This window comes from Sinocyclocheilus rhinocerous, unplaced genomic scaffold (genome assembly GCF_001515625.1).
Source record: "Sinocyclocheilus rhinocerous isolate Xijiao unplaced genomic scaffold, SAMN03320098_v1.1 scaffold1915, whole genome shotgun sequence".
In the NCBI taxonomy this organism is placed as follows: Eukaryota; Metazoa; Chordata; class Actinopteri; order Cypriniformes; family Cyprinidae; genus Sinocyclocheilus; species Sinocyclocheilus rhinocerous.
In genome coordinates this window covers 216,349-227,430 of record NW_015639873.1, presented here as the reverse complement: position 1 = coordinate 227,430, position 11,082 = coordinate 216,349, and positions in this window count along the sequence as shown.

Sequence of the window (11,082 nt, the reverse complement as noted above, 5' to 3'; positions counted from 1 at the left end):
GCCTTTAGAGTTGTCCAAATGAAGTTCTTAGCAATGTATATTACTAATCAAAAATTAAGTTTTTATATATTTACGGTAGGAAATTTACAAAATATCTTCATGGAACATGATCTTTACTTAATATCCTAATGATTTTTGGCATAAAAGAAAAATCTATAATTTTGACCCATACAATGTATTGTTGGCTATTGCTACAAATATACCCCAGCGACTTAAGACTGCTTTTGTGCTCCAGGGTCACATATATGTCTAAAAGAAGAGTCAGGCCTGCAGAAACATTCACATTTCTACACATTAAAGCACTTAATGAGCGCTACCAGAGAGCAGAGAAATCAATATCACTTCCAAATAGTTTGCTAGATAAGGTATATTGCTCAAATAACATCCGTTTGGGGGGGGGGGGTATATTGGCCATCAGCTGTGTCTTTACAGATAGCCTTAATCATGTTTGACTCAAGCGACCAAATGCACTATTGCTCGTGAAGGTGCTGTTGCAATTTCTAGCGTTTATTTTACACAACGGGATTTATATTTAAGAGAAGGGCAGAGAAAGCAATACAGTATTGGATAATTGCCTCGTGAAGGTTATGAAGTACATATAGCTTCATGCAAACCGCCGACTTCTCTTATCATTTCGGTATCGAACCATGCGTTGCAACAGCATCACCGGTCCTAGCATCAGGCTTCATATATTAAAGCAGTCTCATCTCGCTTGTGTTGAAGTGAGTGCTATGAGGCTTTAATGTCCGATATTACTGTTACTCTGTGTTTGTTCATATGTAAAAAGGAAAAGCAACAGCAACAAAAAATAAGAGACTTTGTTTAGCCAAAATTGTGTAGTTTGTGAAAGTGTAAAAATCTGAAAAAGATGTTTAGACACATTTCAGATGCCTAAATGTCAGTCTACTATCCATTGCATCTAGACTGGACACCGATCTTGTGGTTTCTGAAAAAAGCACTATGACGATCACTTCTATTAGACTTTTTACATTACTTACAGTATATATTCACAGTTCATAAATGTAGAGTTAGCTTTTATTTTTGCTTTCTGCTTAAAATTGTAATTTCACAATGCATATTAATTTTCTTCAGTGTACAGTATAGATACAGCCTTCTCTTTGCTATTACAGTAAGTTTTCGTTGTAGGACTACCACCTTCTTTTCTCCTTGCTTTTATACAAAGGTACTTAATTTCTTAATTTATAAAGAATATCTAGAGTATAGGCTTGTGGGCACAGAAAAGACCATCACCAATATTTACGTAGGAGCGGAAGAGGTTTAGAGTGAATATTACTTAGAACAGCTGAATAGTTGATTGTGTTGTACGCTCAAAAACTAAGCTTTTCCATAAGATACAAACTATATCATGCATCCTATAAAAAAACCCCAGTCAAATACTTCAGTCCGATTCATATTGAAGCAGTCAGACTCAATCTAACATCGCAATCTTGACGTTGTTTTCTTCTTCGAACACACAAAGACTTAAGCTTCTCTCTACACAAAACTAATTGAAAGCAAGCTAGAGCATCCATGTCTTCATCAGCATCTACAGCAGATAGTACTGTAACCAAAACAACACCTAACACTGTACATGTGGAGTTTTACAATGCCTCTCCTTTGTAGAAGAAAAAAAAATGATGATGAAGTGCCTCTTTTTACAGATCCAAGCTTAATAAAGCTCACTGTTATTTTTATTCTGTAATAATAATGCTTCGCAAAACGGTAAAAGCAAAACAATATTCACTGCCTAAAACGAAACACACATTGTTTTCAACTGTCAAGCATGAGGACTACCAGCAATAATAATTACAAAAATAGATCTGAAATGTCACAAAAAGACTTGTAACGTTTAAGGACCATTAATAAGTAAGGGTGTTTTATGATGTTTTAACCCCTGAAATCACCAAAATGAAGCTTATTTTATACTACAATATACAGTGTTATATTGTGTCCAAAGTGCCCCTGTTAAAATTATGAATAATAAAAAATAAAACAATTTGCGTGTGTATTAATTTAATTTCATATTTTTCAAACCTGCCTTTAGAATTTTATAAGTCGCGTATTTTAAATGCCCTATTGAAAATGTCTGCATTTTCAGTATGCGTTTTATTGGACGTTTATATATGTGAACAAAACTAAAAAACAATTTAAAAAAAAATTGTTCTTCCTATTCTATTTCCTCTTCTTCCTCTCTTCTTCTCGGTTCTTTCCTATAGATGCTGAATTTGCTTGAGATGACGTCTTTACTTTCGAAGATGTTAATGCGATATGCTTTTGAGCAGTTGTTGTAATACATAATCAATCAACATAATATTGTGTACACCGTAATCAATATTGCGATGGTTTGTGTGAAAAGAGGTCATTGTTGTTCTGTGATAAGATTTTCTGTCTAAGGGCGAGATTATACAGACTACTCTGTAAACTAGAGTATAGAGACAGTTTTTTGAAGAATATAAGAGAAAATGAATACCATTTAAATCTTTGTAGTCAGTAGACAACCATATGTTCAATACCAAATTTATTTAATCTTTTTTTTTTTTCGCCAGAAAATAGATATGTAAGCATGCTTGTGATTACACACTTTTTCTAACACTTCTCTTTCTGAATGATATTCACTATGGATTATATGATATTCTTCTGCTTGTATCATAGGCTCAAATCCAAAGACAAAGCATTTACTCTATTTATGACTACAGAGTTTGTTCGTTTGCTTTTCAGAAACAATAGAAAATTATACGTATATTTACAGGACAAAGTACAATACAGATTTTAACAGGAGAAGCAAGCATAAATATCTTTAGATGAATCATATATATATGTGTGTGTGTGTATATATATATATATATATATATATGATATTTCAGATACTGCAGTTTCTTTACTAATCACACAAGACATACTTTTAATAATAATGCTGATTATATACAGTTTTAAAACATGATGTGCATGCTTGCCACTTTTTACCTGAAAACACAAGTCATTTGAATGTTGAGGATCGCTTTTTCTTGGCCACGTTCAATTTGGATTAAGGAAGCGGATAGTTTGCATGCTTTTAGGGACACCCACAGTTTGCAACGAGGCCATTTGCAACTCAGTGGATTGTATTTGAGAGGCGGACAGATGCTGGTGCCTTTTCTTATCTGTGAGCTACATGTTTTGTGCTTCCACAACCACTGTATACACGCAGAAGCATCAATCTGAGCTGTTAAAACTGAATCTCGTCATCAGAATCACCTCGGTTCACCAGTAACAGTGTGTTTCTGTATAATTAATCAACCTAACAGTCAATGTACGTAACAGATTTTGTTCTGCTACTACAGTTCCAGACTATAATGGAGTCATAATGAAGAAATTTTCGTCTGGACAATAATCTGATGTCGCATTCACCCTGTTGGACTAAATTCAAGAATAAATTTGTTCTATGATTAGACGCTATATATATATATATATATATATGATATTTCAGATACTGCAGTTTCTTTACTAATCACACAAGACATACTTTTAATAATAATGCTGATTATATACAGTTTTAAAACATGATGTGCATGCTTGCCACTTTTTACCTGAAAACACAAGTCATTTGAATGTTGAGGATCGCTTTTTCTTGGCCACGTTCAATTTGGATTAAGGAAGCGGATAGTTTGCATGCTTTTAGGGACACCCACAGTTTGCAACGAGGCCATTTGCAACTCAGTGGATTGTATTTGAGAGGCGGACAGATGCTGGTGCCTTTTCTTATCTGTGAGCTACATGTTTTGTGCTTCCACAACCACTGTATACACGCAGAAGCATCAATCTGAGCTGTTAAAACTGAATCTCGTCGTCAGAATCACCTCGGTTCACCAGTAACAGTGTGTTTCTGTATAATTAATCAACCTAACAGTCAATGTACGTAACAGATTTTGTTCTGCTACTACAGTTCCAGACTATAACGGAGTCATAATGAAGAAATTTTCGTCTGGACAATAATCTGATGTCGCATTCACCCTGTTGGACTAAATTCAAGAATAAATTTTTTCTATGATTAGACGCATTTGTAAAAATTCCAACACATGTCTACAAAATGTTTTCAGATCATTTCATGATAACAGATACTTGCGTGAACATTTGAATCGATTGATTATATACCTTATATTTAACGAAGTGTGTAGTCCACAACAGGAAATACATCAAAATGAAATATAGAATTCTGTGGGTGAATGATACTTTCAGCACTATCAATATTTTTTCCATTTTAATGCTACTTCCCTAAATTAAAACGACACGTTTGCCACCTCGTTTGGAATTTTGAATTCTAAATAGAGGAAATTAGCTTCAATTTAAATGGCATTCTGAATGATTCTGTTACTGGTGATCTGAGATGGATTTACGGTTTCTAATACTTTCATCTTTTGGACCACATAGTAGCTGCGCAATTTGATTTGTGCATTAATTCAGCAGACTGTGTTTGTGGAAGGTAGAACAAATGTGTGGGTTGTTTGCTACATTGTGGCGCAGTGATGTTCAGAAACATCACAGGAGAATATGACACTGAAATTTAGGATTCTTTCTATCCTGACCTTCATGAATCAGTCCACCTATAGAAATGTTTATGTTTGGTAGAAACGTCTTGCAGCTACGTTTTCAGATATGATTTACACAGCATCTATATACAAGTACCATTTCTAAATTAAATTTGATACTGCAAATTAGGCACATGTATTCTTTTGGCAGATGCCTTTTTTAATATAGAACTAGTGCATACAGTGGATTAGTGTAACAAACAGATAGATAATACATCTTTAATAATATCTCTTAAAATGACCTGTTTCACGGAATCTTTTGTACTTTACATAGTTCACTATTAAACAAAACATCATTTCAGTCCAGCAGAAGAGCAAATCTGTCCATTCCAAAAGTTACTATTTTGTTTTATTGGTTCTTTGATTTGGTCTTTTTCCAAATTAATTTAGCTTGACCCATGATCACAGTGCATGCTTGAATTTCCCCCCATTTATTCAACACACCAGAAAAGACTTCATACTAGCTGCTACTCGTTTGATCTGAATTTAGTATCGATTTGAGGAATCATCATATACTTAAACACTCCTCTAAAATGTCTCAGCGGCTTAAATCTAGTGAGCTTTTTCACCCTCGTTCAATGTATTTTCTTTAAGCATTTTACTGCTTAGAAATGTAAACATAACAACATAAAATGTGCATGACGTAAGGAAAAAAAGGCCATGTTTATAGACCTGTCATCAGAAAAATTGGAACGTTTTTCAGAATTAAACATGGAAATGTTGCAATTCAACTGCTCCTTTGAACTCAGATGTTTGGGGCCGCTCAATTCTATTCAAATACAATGTGTCTACAACAAAACAGTTTTATTTAAAAAGGCTTTGGGAAACTTTGCATCACATTGTAATCAGTTTGGCAAAGTTCCCTTGTTTTTGCTACATCCTTCAATGTTCTAACCTTTATTTAACCATTCTTATTGCACCAAATGTGCTATTGTTTGAGCAACACAAAGCAAACCAATTGAATAATCCAAAGCTCCTAAAGTCATTTGAACGTAATTCATTAAATTACGTTTTTTTTTTAAGTTAATATTTTATCTTGGACTCCGAAAAAGTAAAGTCAGAAAAGCTGAGTTTATGTTAACACCAAAGAAATTAAGTCAACATGCCAAAATTTGATCATACTTTTGAAAGACGTGCATAATTTTTCATTATGTGCTATGATAACTCTATCGATGGGCGGGAAAAGACGATTTGTAAAAGTTAATTATTTCATAACATTCAGTAACATCAAACATGAAATCAATTGCACTGATGCAAGATAATCTGCTGTGATGTTTTTCCTCATATTTTTCTTTCTTCATTATTTCGGCTGCTCTGCTTCTTGCAATGGATGTTTAGATCCACATGTTATTTGTCAGCATGGACCAAGCGTTTTATTTCTTGTGTTTGCACGTAACCGTTTCATTTACCATTTATAGAGCAGATTTTCCAACAGTGATTTCTCCAACATCAAATGAAATATTAAATAAAATTAGCAATGGATTCTTTTTGCATAAATCAACATAGAAGTACATGAGAGATTAGTACCACCATTGTATCTTTAAGGACCAAATTCCCGTTTTTCTTTGTAACATATTGTGATATCATATAATCAGTGTAAAAACGTAAAGTGTCATGTGAATATTTGGATGGAAACATAGTAGAATTTTACCCCTTGACAAATAGACAATGTAGTAAAATGCCATGGGATACTTTACTAGCTTATTTCTACTAATGTTTTTAGCTCTGTCGGTTCAATTGTATCCCTATTTTTGTGCTATAAAAATGTTTAGGTGGCTACATAGAAACCTAGCTGATCTAAAAGTTAAAAGATTTGGTATTTTTCACTATTTAAAGCCATATCTTAAGCCTTGTTTTATTCTTGCACTAGCACATAATTTATTTTCACAAATTTCACTGTCTTTTTTTTTCATATTGAAGCATTCGAACTGAGTGTATGTGGAGCTGTTGTAGTTAAGGTATTAAACATCGTACAGTATTCAAGCAACCTTAAAAATTAAAATCTGCATTTGTCATTTAAATTTGTGTTTAAAGTTACTTTGTCCAATTTCTATTATCGTTGTGAAAAGTGTGTTTGCTTTATAATACCTGCTGTTTAGAGATATAGAATAAGGTTTTTTAGAGGCCATTTTATCATTTATTTTTATATGTCAGACACTGGACTACAATAATTTTTACAAATTTGTGAGACATCAGTCAAGCCAAGTTTGTTCAGCTACACAGGGTTGTCTACACTCAACTGTCTCCAAACTTACACTGACGCAATTTTTGTAGGGAAAACACTAGTTTTAATCCCCCTAAATTTTCCACAATTATTCCACAAAATCTAGGAAAATTTAAGAATTGTAAAGAAAACCCCTCGGCAAAGTTATTGCATGATAAAATGTCAAAAGCAGACAAACCACTAGGCATAGCCCCACAGTTGATCCCTGTAGCAATCCTCATTGCATACCACTTATCAAACCAGAAAAGAATTTTGCACTAAAATTATTCTTGGTCTTCTTCGATAAATAGCAATAGAACACTTAACATAAACACGAACCAACCACGTGTAACAGCAAAGGCTTTCTGTGCTCTTCAAAGATGCTATTTTTGTTTAAGACGTTTGCATTATTTGTTTATGCGGATGCATCAATAGAGATGCTGAGGCTGTAAAGTTGGGTAGAAATACTGTTAAAGAAAACACATATAACATGTCCGAGTTTTAGGTACATTAAATGACATGCTTCCCTCTTGTGATTGTTCTGAACAATTTTTACAAGCACTGAAAAAAAAGAAGAAGGCTGTCCCAGAAACATGAAGACACTTTTATTTTTTTATTTTTTTTGGTGTTTCAACACTAATGAAATATTTATAGGCGAATTTCCATGTAGGCCAACTTGCTTGACTCTAGGGAGAGATGCACGAGTCAGAGACCTTCAGTTGAGTGCAAACATACTGTATACTTACTGCTTCTTGTTATTATTAAATGAGTTGTTGCTGATCTTTTACAAACACTTTGTCAGTTGTTTCTGGGACTTGATTTCAAAGAGGGATGTTGGTTTCAAGCCGTAAAATCCACACACAAAACCTACTTAAAGTCATTATCCATAAAGGAAGAAAGCGTGATTGAAACTGGAACGTCAAAGGTTATCTATGCCTACCTATAGGTGATCAGTAATAACTTCTAGCAATTATACGTATAGTGATGGTTTTTGGTTTCTGGAAATAGTGGCTTTCCTGTTAAAACTGCTTCGTGGTGTTGTTGAAAGGTGTTGCAGTTCGTCTCAATATGTTGAGTGTTAGAGGAAGCATAAGTATGTGCCTTCATGTAATCTTCTTGGTGAGCTTGTTTTTATTAAGAATCTGAAGCCAGCCAGTTGTGTTTGCACTAAAACCAAGTTGCTTTTGTGATGTTGGTTATTTGAGCAAGCTTGTTGCGTCACTTTAGCAGTATGCATGAGGGTGAGTTCTAGGGATAGAGCTTGTGTCTTTTTACTTCTAAACTAGTGCAGCTTAGGAAATCCCCGGAATAATATCTCTACTTCGTTCTGTTTCATTTCAATCAGACCATCCAACCACGTCATCGTGTCTTGCAGTGACATATTCCATTTTGAAAAGAGACGCCAAACGCGCATACAAGGAAATATAATATTGCATACCATACGATATTAGAGTATTTAACATAAAGACTGTCACACATTTCTCTGAATCAGTGGGAGTGCATGAGTTCACGAGGTCGCCTCAAGACTATTGGTCATGTTATTATTGGTTCTTTTGTGCTGTTTTTAACTAAGTAAGTTTGTGTTGCATTTGTAATTTATTTCTGTTTTGTTCATTAAAACCTAAAAAAAGGCCTACATGCTTTTCAGTCTTACAAATGCACCTTATTCTCACCTGTCTGGAACGGACAGGCCTTGTAATATCTCTAATTTAGCACCTTACTACACAGCATGATTTCACTTTATGCCAGTTTTGCTATTCTTCCATGCATATGATTTGAAAGAAAAATAAAACCTTATATATTTTGTGAAAATATTTAAAGGGATGTGCCAAAGTTTGGAGGCGATCTCCCTTGTTTGTATGTTTATTATGACTTTTTTTCTTTTCCTTCTGCTTCAGTTATTTCAGTGGTATCTCATGTAACCTTTCTTACAAATGTGTTTAGGAAAAAAAAAATCAGCAAACAGTATCATTACTTGCCATCTTTTTTTTTTTTTTTTTTTTTAGAATGTTGTATTTTTTATGTATTTTTATTTTTTTTCAAATCTAAAGATAAGAAGTTTCTGTAACACAGCCTCTGGTGGATTTTGTTCAAATATCAATGTGCATATCAACAGAACAAAATACAAATAACACATAATAGTTATATTTAATTTGCATATTCCTACATATCAAGTATTCTCGATACATGGCTGAAGGGCAAGTATGTTATACATTTACATAAAGTATCATTTACAATATTGAACATATACCCAGAATTGACATTTGACATTGATGACATTCACGTCATTTCATTTTGCACTGAATACTATAGATATTGCAGGAACGTTGGGTTTTTGTTTTGATTGGACAATGTAAGTGTAGCTTTACTTTTTCAGAGCTGAATAAAAAAATAAATAAATAAAAGATGTGAGTATAATCCATGTCAGGATTTGAAGGTTTTATTTCCACGGTAATAAACTTCTGTGATTGGAGGATGCTGATTTGCACATGTCTGTGTGTGAGGGGGAGGGGAGGCTTCAGTGCTTAACTGGAAATGTGGAACAATGGCGAAAAGACAGCTTAATTTACGAGATTATTTTAGACAGGGCCTAACGTCTAAAACCAAACAGGCCAGACTTATTATAGATGCCGATAGCAAAGGTTCAAGTTCACCGGCTGATGATGTTAACAGAAAGGAAGACGAAACAACCTGCGATGAACAGAGCAAGTCGACAACTGCGGAGAGTTCTGGCGGGCCGGGGGAAGAAGAAGCATGGAGGTGAGCAAACAAGCACCGAAGATGGAGAAAGCCAAAAAATGGGGGCAATATGGACCAAAGCAGAGTTTAAAACAAAAAAGACATTATATCCTTGGCTTGTTATGGACGGGTCGCATCTGGGCTGCACCTTTTGCAAAAAGGTTGGAAGCCTGGGTCCCGAAAAATCGTCGGGGATGAAACTGGCCAAAGAGTGGGTGACATGCTCTGTAACGTCATCAGCCAAAGATCTTAAAAAACAACAATAGAAGGCATTTAGGAAAAAGGTTTTTGAACACTCTCAGACGAAGGCGCATGTTGCAGCACTTAGCATTCTCGAAAAGGCAAAAGAAGACTCATTACAAAAAACAATAATAAATAACCTGTCCGATGAAGTGAAAACTACTGCAAGAATTTTTCGTACAGCTTACAAAGAAGCGAAGCGCCACAGACCGGCGTACAGCTTGGAGAGTGAAAGTGATTGCCAGGAGTTAAATGGTCTCGACATGGGACGAATTCTGCACTCTAATGTGGCGTGTGCAAACGTACAGAGACATATTTCACTTGACATGAAAAATAAATTATTCGAAAAGATTGTTGCTTGGTCTGATGCTTGATGAAGCAACTAGCTTAAGCAGAAAGAGTGCTTTAATCATTTACGTCAGATTTCAGCTGCCCGACATGGAGTCGCCTGAGAATATATCAGGCAGCAGAAGATTCCTCCCGTGACAGCGTTACCCGTGCTAGCTACAGTGGCCTAGCTAAGCGTTTGTCCTCATACAGTTTCGTCCAAAATCTCGGCCTCATGTACGATGCACTTCAAGAATTGTCTGAGCTGTCCTTGGAGCTTGGACTGTACAGTTATAGCAGGTCATAGAGATATTTGTCGCGAGGCAAGGGTGTTGTCTGAGGGACTTGGGCGTCATAGCCAAATCAGTCAAAATGCTGTAAATGACAACATCTTCCAAGGCGTTACTCTGCATCCAGGATGAAGAGAAGAAAAAGGAATGGACCACAAGGTGTTTTTTAGGAGTCTGACGAGAAGCCTAGAGAATCGCATGCTATCGTACGGAAGGGCAGAAGGGGACCGGACGGGGTACAACAAATTCATCGAAGAGTTAAAAGTGCTTTTTCCTGAATACTGGCCTCAGGATGCCGGAGCAACGTATGGTGATAAAGAAACTGACTGAAATCGGGCTTCGAAGGAATATCGAGAGAACAGCGGCCGGTGTTGTGCCCAATTCTGACCCCAGCCAGATTATTACCCCCCTAGTATTAGTAGGTTTAGGGTTAGGTGTGGGGGAGGGGTTAGGATTAGGCAATCAGGTAGCGATTTCAATGAGGGGGGTAATAATTTGGCAGGGAGTCGAAAATGGGCACAACACCGGCTCATCCCAGCAGGATTAAAAGACCTTTAAACTGCTGTTACCACGGTTCCGATTTCAAGTGCAGAGTGTGAGAGGGGTTTTTCTTAAATGAACTTAATTTGCAGTGCCAACCGATCATCTCTCCACACCTCCACAATTTCATTGCTTTTATTTCTCTGCCTTGTTGGACCACTATTATCTCAGTTTAACC